Source organism: Lactuca serriola, chromosome 2 (assembly GCF_051521515.1).
Source record: "Lactuca serriola cultivar US96UC23 chromosome 2, Lser_US96UC23_V15, whole genome shotgun sequence".
NCBI classification, from domain to species: domain Eukaryota; kingdom Viridiplantae; phylum Streptophyta; class Magnoliopsida; order Asterales; family Asteraceae; genus Lactuca; species Lactuca serriola.
The window spans coordinates 163217158-163229932 of record NC_136409.1 but is presented as its reverse complement, the minus strand read 5'-3'; the positions used below and the strand labels follow the sequence as shown (position 1 = coordinate 163229932).

General features: G+C 37.5%; 1 pseudogene; it reads right to left on the bottom strand.

The window, feature by feature from the left end:
* Window positions 1-10692: 10692 nt before the first annotated feature.
* Window positions 10693-11337, bottom strand: LOC145089730 (AP2/ERF and B3 domain-containing transcription factor RAV1 pseudogene; annotated as a pseudogene).
* Between the last annotated feature and the right edge of the window lie 1438 nt (window positions 11338-12775).

Sequence of the window (12775 nt, the reverse complement as noted above, 5' to 3'; positions counted from 1 at the left end):
ATTGTCCAACAACTATTTTCTCAATCTCAGATTTATTTGACATAGAACTTAATTGAACACATCAATTCAGTCCTGACCGGGCCCGACACATAAGTCAAATCAAATCATCGAGCGGCCGTGATATCGCTTTTACCCTCTTAGGATAAAAGTAACAGATAAACTTCGACTTATATGCATTTACTTATCGACTAATCAACTATACACAACAATGCGTTTTATGACATCAATTTTCTAATGCGGTTTCACATTATCAATGTACAAGCAATTAGTAAATAATAAACCATATATCTAGGTTTTAAGACCATATGATATTATCGTCTTGCAATCACCCCAAAGTGATTCCAGCAAGCGCGGGTTTATTCCAATGCTCAAAACTTGTTCATAAGCACTCATTAACAACCAATTAGTAAATAATAAACCATATATCTATGTTTTAAGACCATATGATATTATCGTCTTGCAATCACCCCAAAGTGATTCCAGCAAGCGCGGGTTTATTCCAATGCTCAAAACTTGTTCATAAGCACTCATGAACATTGCAGCAAACCTTTGCTATGTTTAATACCATTTAGACAATCTACACACCAATTCATGACAATCTTCATTCATACCTACTTCGAACATATGAACGATTGTGGACAGTTTGAATAATTTGATTATTCTTAATAAACTCAATTATTCTGGAAGTCAAAACATGCAAAGGGAAACAATAGCTAAACAATTAACATAAGATAGTAACTTTACTTATAAACAATACTCTTTTATTTAATCATCAAATGTCAATTACATTTACCTATTACATGTTTCTAAAACTATCTAATCTAAACTAATATCATCTTTCAGCCCAATACTCCTAGCATGCTGCAAGTGCTTAACCCTGCTCAGTCCCTTCGTAAGCGGATCTACTAGGTTATCTTCTGATGATATCCTCTTAACCACAAGGTGTCCTTCTTCTACTCGATGTCTAATAAAGTGATATTTTCTGTCGATATGCCAAGATCTACCATGATCCCTCGGTTCCTTGGTCAAGGCAACCGCTCCTTCATTATCACAGAAAATTTCCATGGGCTCCTTTATAGCAGGAACAACTCCAAGATCGCCAATGAAGTTCTTCAACCATATTGCCTCTTTTGAAGATTCGCTCGCTGCAATGTACTCTGATTCGCACGTTGAATCAGCTACAGTTTCCTATTTGGAACTTTTCCAAGTTACCGCTCCTCCATTAAGGGTAAATACCCACCCCGACTGCGAACGGTAGTTGTCCCTGTCGGTCTGGAAACTGGCGTCACTATACCCTCGCACCTTTAAGTCGTCACTCCCTCCAAGGACTAGAAACCATTCCTTGGTCCTCCGAAGGTACTTAAGGATGTTCTTGACCGTAATCCATGCGCTTTTCCAGGATTCCCTTGATATATACTGACCATGCTCAAAGCAAAGGCCACATCAGGACGAGTACAAGTCATAGCATACATGAATGAGCCAACTGTGGAAGCGTAAGGTACTCGGCTCATCTCAGCTATCTCGGCTTCGGTACTCGGACTTTGAGTCTTACTCAACTTTGTATTACTTTGTATCAGTAGTTCTCCCTTCTTCGAGTTTTCCATACTAAAACGTTTTAGTACCTTATCTAAGTAAGTATTTTGACTAAGTCCTATTAGTCTCTTACTTCTTTCTTTCACTATCCTTATTCCCAATATATAGGAAGCCTCTCTGAGGTCCTTCATAGCGAAACACTTCCCGAGCCAGGACTTTACCTCTTGCAGAGTCGGGATGTCGTTTCCTATGAGCAGTATCTCATCGACATACAAAACGAGAAAGCTAACTATGCTCCCACTGGCTTTGACATATACACATGATTCATCTTCGCTTCGTACAAATCCAAACTCTTTGACTTTCTCATCAAAGCAAAGATTCCATCTGCGAGATGCTTGCTTAAGTCCATAAATGGACTTCTCAAGCTTGCACACTCTATTTGGATGCTTCGGATCGACAAAACCCTCTGGCTGAGCCATGTAAACATCCTCAGCCAACTTCCCATTAAGGAAAGCGGTCTTGACATCCATTTGCCATATCTCATAATCATGAAATGCGGCAATGGCTAGCATCACCCTAATAGATTTTATCTTAGCAACTGGTGAGAAGGTTTCATCATAGTCAACTCCGGGAGTTTGATTAAAGCCCTTCACCACCAGTCGTGCCTTATACATGTGCACATTCCCATCCACGTCGGTCTTCTTCTTGAAGATCCATTTGCACCCAACTGTCTAACGTCCGGGCACATTGTCAACCAAATTCCAAACTTGGTTGTCATACATGGATTGAATCTCGCTGTCCATCGCATCTTTCCATTTTGCAGACTCCGGGCCTGCCATGGCTTCCTTATAGCAATTAGGTTCATCTAGACTTATTAGTGTACTATCACTAATATACGTGTCCCTTTCGGTAGTAATATGAAAACAATACAACTGGGGTTGAACTCTAACTCTTTCGGAACGTCTAAGAGGTAAGGACTCGTCAATTGGTTCAACCGGAGTTTCCTCCTCGGGTTGAGCGCCAGCGGTAGAGGTTCCTTCATCACTCAACTCATGAATCTCTTCAAGATCGATCTGCCTCCCACTGTCTCCTTGGTTTATGAGTTCTCGTTCTCGGAAAACCCCTCTCCTCGCAACGAAGACAACATTGTCACTTGGTCTATAGAAGAGATATCCAAAGGATTTCTGCGGGTAGTCGATGAAAATACATCGCTCACTACGAGATTCGAGCTTGTCATGAGTTTGTCGTCTTACGAAAACTTCACAACCCCAAACCTTGATATGTGCCAACGAGGGAGCTTTCCATGTCCACATCTCGTGAGGTGTTTTGGCAACCTTCTTTGTAGGGACTTGGTTAAGGATATGGGCGGCAGTCTCTAAGGCATACCCCCAAAATGAGATGGGTAGTGAAGCACGACTCATCATAGAACGAACCATGTCTAACAAGGTTCGATTGCGCCTTTCTGCCACACCATTTAACTGCGGTGTCCTAGGTGGCGTCAATTGCGAAACTATTCCGCATTCCTTGAGATAGTCGTGGAATTCAAGACTTAGGTACTCTCCTCCTCGATCGGATCGAAGCATCTTGATCTTCCTGCCCAATTGATTCTCCACTTCATTCTTGAACTCTTTGAACTTTTCAAACGTTTCAGACTTGTGCTTGATTAAGTAAATATACCCATATCTACTATAATCATCGGTGAAAGTCACGTAGAAGCGGTTTCCATCCTTTGTGGTGGATCTAAAGGGCCCACATACATCGGTATGTATGAGATCCAATAACCCTCACCCCTCTCACAAGTGCCAATGAAGGGTGACTTGGTCATCTTTCCAAGTAAACAAGATTCGCACGTGTCATCTTCCCTAAGGTCGAATGACTCCAACACTCCATCCTTTTGGAGTTGGGCTATGCGTTTCTTGTTGACATGTCCAAGACGACAATGCCACAAAGATGCTTTATCCACACTATTGGAAGAATCCATACACAACACATCATTTCCTAGGTTATCTACAACGATAACAGTTTCATAAATTCCATTACAAGACATTGCTTCAAAGTATAAAAAACCATTTAGATAAGCATAAATAGAACCATTCATATTATTAAACGAATATCTAAATCCTTGTCTAAACAAACCACGAAATGAAATGATGTTTCTTGCCATATCTAGCGAGTAGCAACAATTATTTAAATCTAAACCTAATCCATTACTAAGCCCTAAAGAATACACTCCAATCTTGGTGACAGGCGACGATCTTCTGTTTCTCGTGATTAGATTTATTCTTCCTTGCTCCACATCTCTATCTCTTCTTAGTCCCTACAAATCAGAACAAATGTGGTAACCACATCATGTATCAAGAACCCAAGAAATAGTATGAGATGAATCGTTAGATTTAATTGTGTATATACCTGCAAAAGATGGCTTGATCTTTCCATCCTTGATGGCTTGCAGATATTCCGGGCAGCTTCTCTTCCAATGCCCTATTTTTTGGCAATGATGGCACTCTGCCTCCTTCGGGTTAGGGTTGGGCTTGGAGGGATCAACCTCGGTCCCACTAGAAGAGGAACCATCTTGGGACTTTCCTTTGTAGTGGCTCTTTGACAGAGCCTTCCTCTTCTTGCCCCTTCCCTGTCCTATAGCCAAAACAGGAGCAGCGGTTGGTGCGAGAGTTGGTGCAACAGACTTGTCCTTTAGGTTGCTCTCAGCAGTCCCTAGGAGTCCTTGGAGTTTGCTTAGGGTGACCTCTTCCTTGTTCATGTGGTAGGTCATCCTAAATTGGTTGTAGCATGAAGGCAAGGAGTGAAGAACAATGTCGATGGCCAAATCCTCCCCAAAGTTAACATTTAACTTGCGAAGACGATCAACATATCTTTGCATTTTTTGCAAGTGCACGGTTAACGATTCTCCACTTCCCATCTTGGCGGTGATCATGTTGGTGATGATCTCGTAGCGCTCTTGCCTCGCACTTTGGTGGTACCTCTCCATCAATTCTTGATGCATTTCATAGGGATACATGTCCTCATAAGACTTTTGGAATTCTTGGTTGATAGTGGCTATCATGATGCAATGGACTTTCGTTGCATCACGTTCGTGTGTCTCAAAGATAACCATCTCTTCGGGAGTAGCGATTTCTGGGTTGACCTTCTCGAGCTTTTCGTCGAGGACATACTCTTTGTCCTCGTAGCGTGCAATGGTGCGAATGTATCTTATCCATTCGCTAAAGTTTGTACAATCGAAGGTCACCTTTTGGCAAAGACTCATTAACGTGAATGAGTTAGGAGCAACGTTGTTTGCGTTTGACATCTACAATTAGAAAGGACAAAGTTTGATTAGAATTGGATCCCTAATTAAACACCCAAAATGAAAAATTAGGGCTAGGACCCAACAACATTATTTACATATTAGAAAAGGGATGCCGTAATCCAACATGCAAATAATTTGGAGGTAAGTGAATGACGATTCAGTAATTCTTCACCTTGAAAACATAACCTTAAGTTTTTATTGAGAATTCCTAGATTTTCTTTGAGATTCATTGAACCTTTCAATGGCATGTTTAAATCTCGATATGTCCCTCTAGTTTGTGACTGGGATACCGAGGATCACAAAGCGGTTGTGAATAACCATGCAAATCTACACGGTGCCTTCATTGTTACAATCACCCATTCGATGTGCCGGTAAACCACACACGCTCCATCGAACTATGATAAACAATGAATCACCCTTTGTCACCTTTGCTTAGAACCAATTACTGTGCCGGTAAACCACACACGCTCCACTAACTTCTTAGCAAGGTTGCAAAGTGCAATTTCATGGGATTGCATCAATTCACTTTTCCTAAAGTAGCTAAGATTGGGAATTTTATAAAATAGTTTAGTTACTTTATAGATTCATTATATTTATTAATGAGGAGAGAGAGTTTCCCTATCCTACCCGTTCGGCTAACGACCCTCCACCAGTTAAGCAAGCGGTGGGTGTGAGTGTACACCCATTAAGTGCCATTTTATAGGCAACAACCTTATACCCACCTTATAGACCAGCTTTGTGAATAAGGCCTACTAACGGTAAGACTAGCATTTTAATTTTACTTATATATTTATTAAGCTTTAATAATATAATAGTATATGGTTGAATTTTAAACTTGTAAAATTCTAGGGGTTGAAATTTAAATTCTTCTAAATTAAACTATTAATCACCAAATTCAAACTTCAAAACTTCAGGATAAATATTGAACTTTTCAAAACAATAGAGATCAAATAAAAAATAATTCAAATTAAACAATTAATTTCATAATTATCTATTTTTGACCTAATCCAATTTTAGTCATTAGATAATTACCAAATAATCTTAAATAGTCCATATTTATAATATAAATAATTAATATTCACAGGATTTGAAATTATATATTCTTATGTCAAGGATAATCATTAAATTAGGTTAAAATTCGGATTTATACTTAATAAAACGATTTAGGTATCAATCCAAGACAAAACAACAATAAAATCCCGAATTATCCTCTGTCTGACGCTGGAACTCGCCGAGTCAAGCTTTGGACTCGCCGAGTAGGGCCAACTCGCCGAGTCCAAACACTGACTCGCCGAGTTGGGTCGGATAGAGGTGAAGAAAAACGTCTTTCAGCAAGCAAAACAGTTAAGCATCACATTCAATTGAAACCAATCATGTCTCTGATACCACTGATGGGTTTTAGACATAAGATATTCTTCTTCTTGGAGCTTGGAGTCACAATTGTCACTCCTCTAATGGCTTACAAACACCAACTAGCTAGAAGATGATTTGAGAGAGGTAAGGAAGAGGGAAATTGGCTCTAGGGTTACTCCAATAACAAGGTTGTCGATTTCCACATCCCCAAGGGTCTATTTATACTGTGAGCTCCTAGGGTTTCACCCTAAAACCCTAATTGGATAACTTAACCTCAAAGCAATCCAATATCCCTTCTAGATAATGCCTTGGACGATTTCTAGGTGATCCATATCCCTAAAATCATCCACCCCATATCCATAAGGATTCTTAGCTCAAAATACAACTATCACACATTTGATAGTTTATACCCCTTTCTTCAATTAATCTCTTTAAGTCACCAAATTAATTCCTAATTAATTTATGACTTATATTAATCAAATAATATCAGTATTCCTTTAACATATTATTCTTATAATACATTAATAATAATATCTCTTCTCTCTATATAAATCACCCTGTCAAGTTGCTATGGTGAAGGCAACCCAAAAGGACCATGCACAATCGGGTCAAGTACTTACCAAATATAGTTACAGCCTTAGACACTAATCCAACACTTACATCCACCAACGATCCACTTTCATAAATTCCCAATTTACTAAAATACTCTGAGAAGTCAAACTGGTCAACCCTTTGTCAAAGTCAAAGTCAATAGTCAAGGTCAACAGTCGATGTTGACCCAACTCGTTGAGTGTACTCTACTGACTCGTTAAGTTCCTTAAGAACTTGGGAAACCGTGAAAACCCTAGTTGACTCGCCGAGTTTCTAGGCAACTCGTCGAGTCAGTGCGTTGTCCCAATGTCGGGAAAAAACCCGAACTAACTCTTTGAGTCTTCTTACTCACTCGTCGAGTTCATGTAGAACCAATACAAACAATCTTCATCCGACTCAAGTTGGCTATGCAACTTGTCGAGTCCCTTCAATCCATTTCTCATCCATACGTTTTTAAGCTACCCCAAAGCTCCAAATTGCAGATCTAATCTCCTAGGGTATGGTTTCCACGTAAAGTTGCAAACTTTACGTACATGCATGGTCCTAAATGCCAAAACCAAGCTAAGGGAAAGGTTTAACCCAAAGAGAAGGGCCAATGCTTGCTAAATCTGATAACCTTATGACTATAGGGACCAAGAGGAGTCCAAAACCGAAGTTACAACTTCAGATCATGCCCAATACCCGAAATAACCCACAACTAACTAGAAAATGGCCCTAACTCTTTGCATGAAGAGATCTAGCTAAAGATAAGTCAAGGTAACGACATGTTACCTTTAAAATGATGCCAAGATGAAGAACAGTCAGATCTACTAGCTTCTCTTTGCTCCAAGCTCCTTAGATTTCAAGCCTCTTCACAAAATCCACCTTCCAAGCTTCTTTACACACAAAAATGGAGAGTAGGCGAGATTAGGGTTTTCTGAGCTCAAGAGGGACGGTAAGGGAGGCTAATAACCCTTTAAATAGGGTGCAAAATCCTGGATATTAGGGTTTCATTTTCCAGCTCCTACTCGTCGATACAGGGTCCTAAAACTCGTCAAGTAGACCCCATAGATCTGATGGGTTTGAGCCATAAGAACTTTCCTATGTGCACATGCAAACCCTAATGCTTGGATCTAGGTTTCTCTAATTAAACATGCAATGTATCCAAGACTTGTATTGATAGATCTAGTGTAAACATTCAAATCATAACATATGAAATCAGATCTAAAGGAATACCTTGAGTTGCTTGCTTGAATCTTCTTGTCTTTGGAGCTTAGAGTCACAATTGTCACTCCTCTAATGGCTTACAAACACCAACTAGCAAGAGGATGATAATAGAGAGAGAGGAGGGTGAGAAAATCGGCTCTAGGGTTTCTTGGGATGCAAGAGTGCCGATTTCCTCCACCCTAAGGGTCTATATATACTATTGGCTACTAGGGTTACACCTTAAACCCTAATTTAATAACTTAGGCCCTAAGCAATCAAATAATCCCTATGGACTAGGCCTTGGACGATTTCTAGGCTTCTCCAAACCCTAAAATCGTCCACCCTCTTATCCATAGAGATCCATAGCCCAAAATACAACTATCACACATTTGACAGTTTATGCTCCTTTATTCAATTAACCTCTTTAAGTCACCAAATTAATTCCTAATTAATTTATGACTTATATTAATCAAATAATAATATTATTATTCTTTATATTATTCTCATAATATATTAATAATATTTCTTCTCTCATTATAAATCATCCTGTCAAGTTGCTATGGTGAAGGCAACCCAAAAGGACCATGCTCAACCGGGTCAAATACTTGCCAAATATAGTTACAGCCTTAGACACTATTCCAACAAGATCATGCGGCCTGATCCATTTCTACACGACGAGTTGGGGGCATCCAACTCATCGAGTAGGTCTAAGAATATGACCATAAGCTATAAATTTTTATACTTGGGAGTCGGGGTGTTATAAAATCAACTGATTTTTAAAAGTATTTTAAACTACCCCTAATAGGGGTGTTGCGGTGATGACACCACAATCATGGCATAGGAACTCATAAACTAGATAATCTAGAACATTCATGATAATGCTATTAATGGTTGAGAATATGAGGATGAATGTTAGGTTGTTCTTAGCACTTGACCATTTATTGTGTTTGACTACGCATAAGATGATCCATAAACTTACTAAATTGGTGACTTGCTCATTTCTATCTCTTAGTTTCTTTTTATCATATACATATTTGATGAAAGACATTGAAAGTGTTACACATTCAATTGTTTTTGTGATGACATTCTAGAATGCTTCACTATATGTTAGGTCTTGCAAGTCCTTTGTATGGTACACATGTGATGGTTCATGGGTTACTTGGTGTTAGACTTTATTTTTTTGTTTATACGCTTTGTTATTATCTTCAAAATCATTTTCTAATTTAACCATCATCACTTTAAGGTGCCTAGGGAACCCCTCAAAGACAAATGAGACGAAAACTTTGTTAAGTTGTAGGGACTAATTCACCTTTGACCTTATGGCCGCTAGGCAGACCAAGTTTTTTGTTAGATTGTATGGGCTTGACCTTATTGACAGTTTTAGGTCAAATAACTAGTTTTTATATCACTTGAATTAGTGTAAGCTATTGTATAAAAAGCCATTTCATAGAAAGCAAAACTCTCTCTCTCTCTCTCTCTCTCTCTCTCTCGTTCGCCTGTGGACATAATTGATCATCTGAACCACATAATTGATTGTATTTTTTTTTTCATTTTGCGTTATTACTTTGTGTGAAATCGTTTATCGCTTTTTGACATTCTTAAACCCTATCAAGGTAGAGACTAATATGACTTAAGTTTGAGTATGTAAGTCTATATCATACATTTCATTATTATTATTGTACTATCATTCTTGTATTGTTTGGTTCGATGTATAAGTTTAAAAATGTAATGTTCTACTAAAAATGTGCTCCAAATGTGATAATTGGTGCTTTTAAAGGTATTAAGGTGAAAGAAGTTACTTTTTAATATATAAATATGTGCTTTTTCATTCAATTTTTTTTGAATGAAAAACCAACATTTAAAATTATAAAAGATGAAAAATCAACAATATTAATATAAAGAAATTTGATTATGTGGATCCTTTAATTAATAGATTAAATGAACGAATGATGATAAATGCAGATTGTAGTGATGGAGAACAAATATAACATGGATCGATTGTTGATTGCAACAAATAAGAATGACTACCGTCGAATGTTCGCAAGATGAGAAACGATGATTGGATAACAGAGAAGGGGAAAAGGCGAACAAGAGGTAAGGCACCCTTAAAACCGGGAAACAAATTAGGTAGAATTTCTATTAGAACGACCATGTATTCGAGGGTTCTATACCTAACAATACATACCTAACAACCACATATTTCTTCTTTCTCTCTCTCTCTCTCTCTCTCTCTCTCTATATATATATATATATATATATATATATATATATATATATATATATATATATATATATATAGGCGGATTAAGGGCCAAGGAGGCCATGACCCCCCTGGTTTTAACCTGTTAATATATATATATATATATATATATATATATATATATATATATTGATTATGTATAGTTATTCAATTTAGAAGAACGTAATTATAGAAACTTGAAAGGAAATCGTGACAAAAGTAAAAATTTAAAGTATTTGAGAATACCTATAAGGGTAAATGTCACTATAGCCCATTCAACTATCGTCATTTATCCTATTTGGTCACTAAAGTATTTTTTTTGCCCAACAGGTCATTAAACTTACAACTTACAGGTCTATTAAGTCATTTTCGTTAGTTTTTAACAGATCTTCCGTTAACTAGTAATTATAATATACAAGAATGGTCCCTATGATTTCAATTTCTTTCGTGGTTGGTCCTTTACTAGCATCGTTCGTCACTTACATCACTACCGTTCTTGAACATGTTGTAAAGTTGCTTGTTCTTGAATATTAGAGCTACCTGACCTGTTTTTTGTCTTCCAGTCGATGTAAAGTTGCTTGTCTGAACCCATGGATATCTGAAAGCTCACAATGTCACCATCTTTTAAGTTCTTTTCCTTCACAAATCGGCTCCAACCTTTGCTTAAAACGTAGCTCTGGCTACTATTCAAGTATGAGTAACAAAATCACAAAATCTCCATACATTCATCCCGATGTCTTCGAAATGTAAAAGAACTCCTTTGGAAGTGCTTCCACTTTGCAACGGTAAGTGCTTCTCTACATGCTGCTTTGGTACCGGTTCAGTTTTCTGACATCGCTGGGGGTGACTGTCTTCTCAAAAAGTTGTTCCCGGGCGTTGACCAAGTTTTCGCTGGGGGTGACTGTCTTCTCTTACTTTGTTCTAGCTCATCATTATATGCGTGTTTCCTCAACAAAGCGTCGATCTCAACTTTTGAATGAGAATTAAAGAAACTAGCTTCCAACCCCGCTTCATCGGTGTCAAGAACCATGCTGCCCCCACTGCCGATCAATGGAAGCGTAGTCACCGGTGCTGCAACTGTTGAAGTTGTTTCTGTAGTTGTGCTTTGATTATCAATGGAACTTTCTTCCATTGTAATTAGTGTTCTTGAAGGAGATAGAAGCTGGAAGAAGAATGAGGTTCTATATATAGAGAGAGAAATATGATGTATATGAAGTGGGTGTAAGAGAAAGGTTGAGTATAATAGTTGACGGGGTTGCCCGAGGTAAAGGGTGGTGGTTGTCGGAATTAAACGGTGGTGACGTCGGTGATGAACTATGTTGGTATAAGACCAACCACGAAAGAAACTGAAATCATAGGGACTATTCTTGTAAATTATAATTACTAGTTAACGGAAGATCTGTTAAAAACTAACGAAAATGACTTAATAGACATGCAAGTTGTAAGTTTAATGACCTATTGAGTAAAAAAAATACTTTAGTGACCAAATAGAATATATGACGATAGTTGAATGGGCTATAGTGACATTTACCCTACCTATAATTCCTAATTTGAAGGAAAAAACTTATCATCCGAAAAGAAAATATTGAAAAATTTTAGTTTTTAATAACCATGGAAAGAAAATTCAAACATTATTAAATTATAAAAAGTAAAACTCAAAACTTAAACCTTAATCATCAATCATCGGTGCCTCTCTTCTTGTAGTCTCGGTTACATGGTTGTCAAAATATTTGAGTCGATGAACCCCTGCCATCGAATGTCCGGGCTCTCTGCCTCTCTGGCTTTCGCGACTACGATCGCCGAAGAACCAACCGACGTCAGTAAATCTCTACAACCTTGCTTTACATGTAAGTCATACATCTTCTTTCCCTTTTGTGTTATGTTTTGTTCTTTCTCTTGTTAGAGATTTAGAGTTGCTTTAAGGTTTCTTTATTGCTTTTTATTTACTTGTCGATGGGTATAATACATTAGTAGACTGTAGTCACTTGTGCCTCTCTATGCTACCCTGTGCCTCATCACAATCACTCAGACTACAACGATAGCTGCTGACTTTTTTTTTTTATCCTTTCATAGATATTTACATACATATGATTATTAGTCACATATATATTTTATTAAGTTGTTTAGGATATAGCTTTGGTTTTTTTTCTTAAGAGACCATAAAATATAATTTTTTTTCCTAATGCGTATGTATGACAGAATTTGAGACGATGGCATGCTTTTATTATTCTTTTTATTTTTGTGTTTATATTTGCATTGTTTAGTTGTCTAATTAGAGTTTGAGATAAATTGTTACAAAACTAATACTTAAACAAAAAGTATAAGGTTTCTTTGATATGTTGTAAATGTAAACCAAATTAAGCTTTTTCATATTCTTTTTTTTTTTTAAGTTTTAGTTTCAGCCTCTCTAATAATGTTGTCCGTGTTCCGCTCCTCTCTCTCTCTCTCTCTCTCTCTCTCTCTATATATATATATATATATATATATATATATATATATATATATATATATATAGAGAGAGAGAGAGAGAGAGAGAGAGAGAGAGAGAGTCAAGATCAAATAAAAGGGAA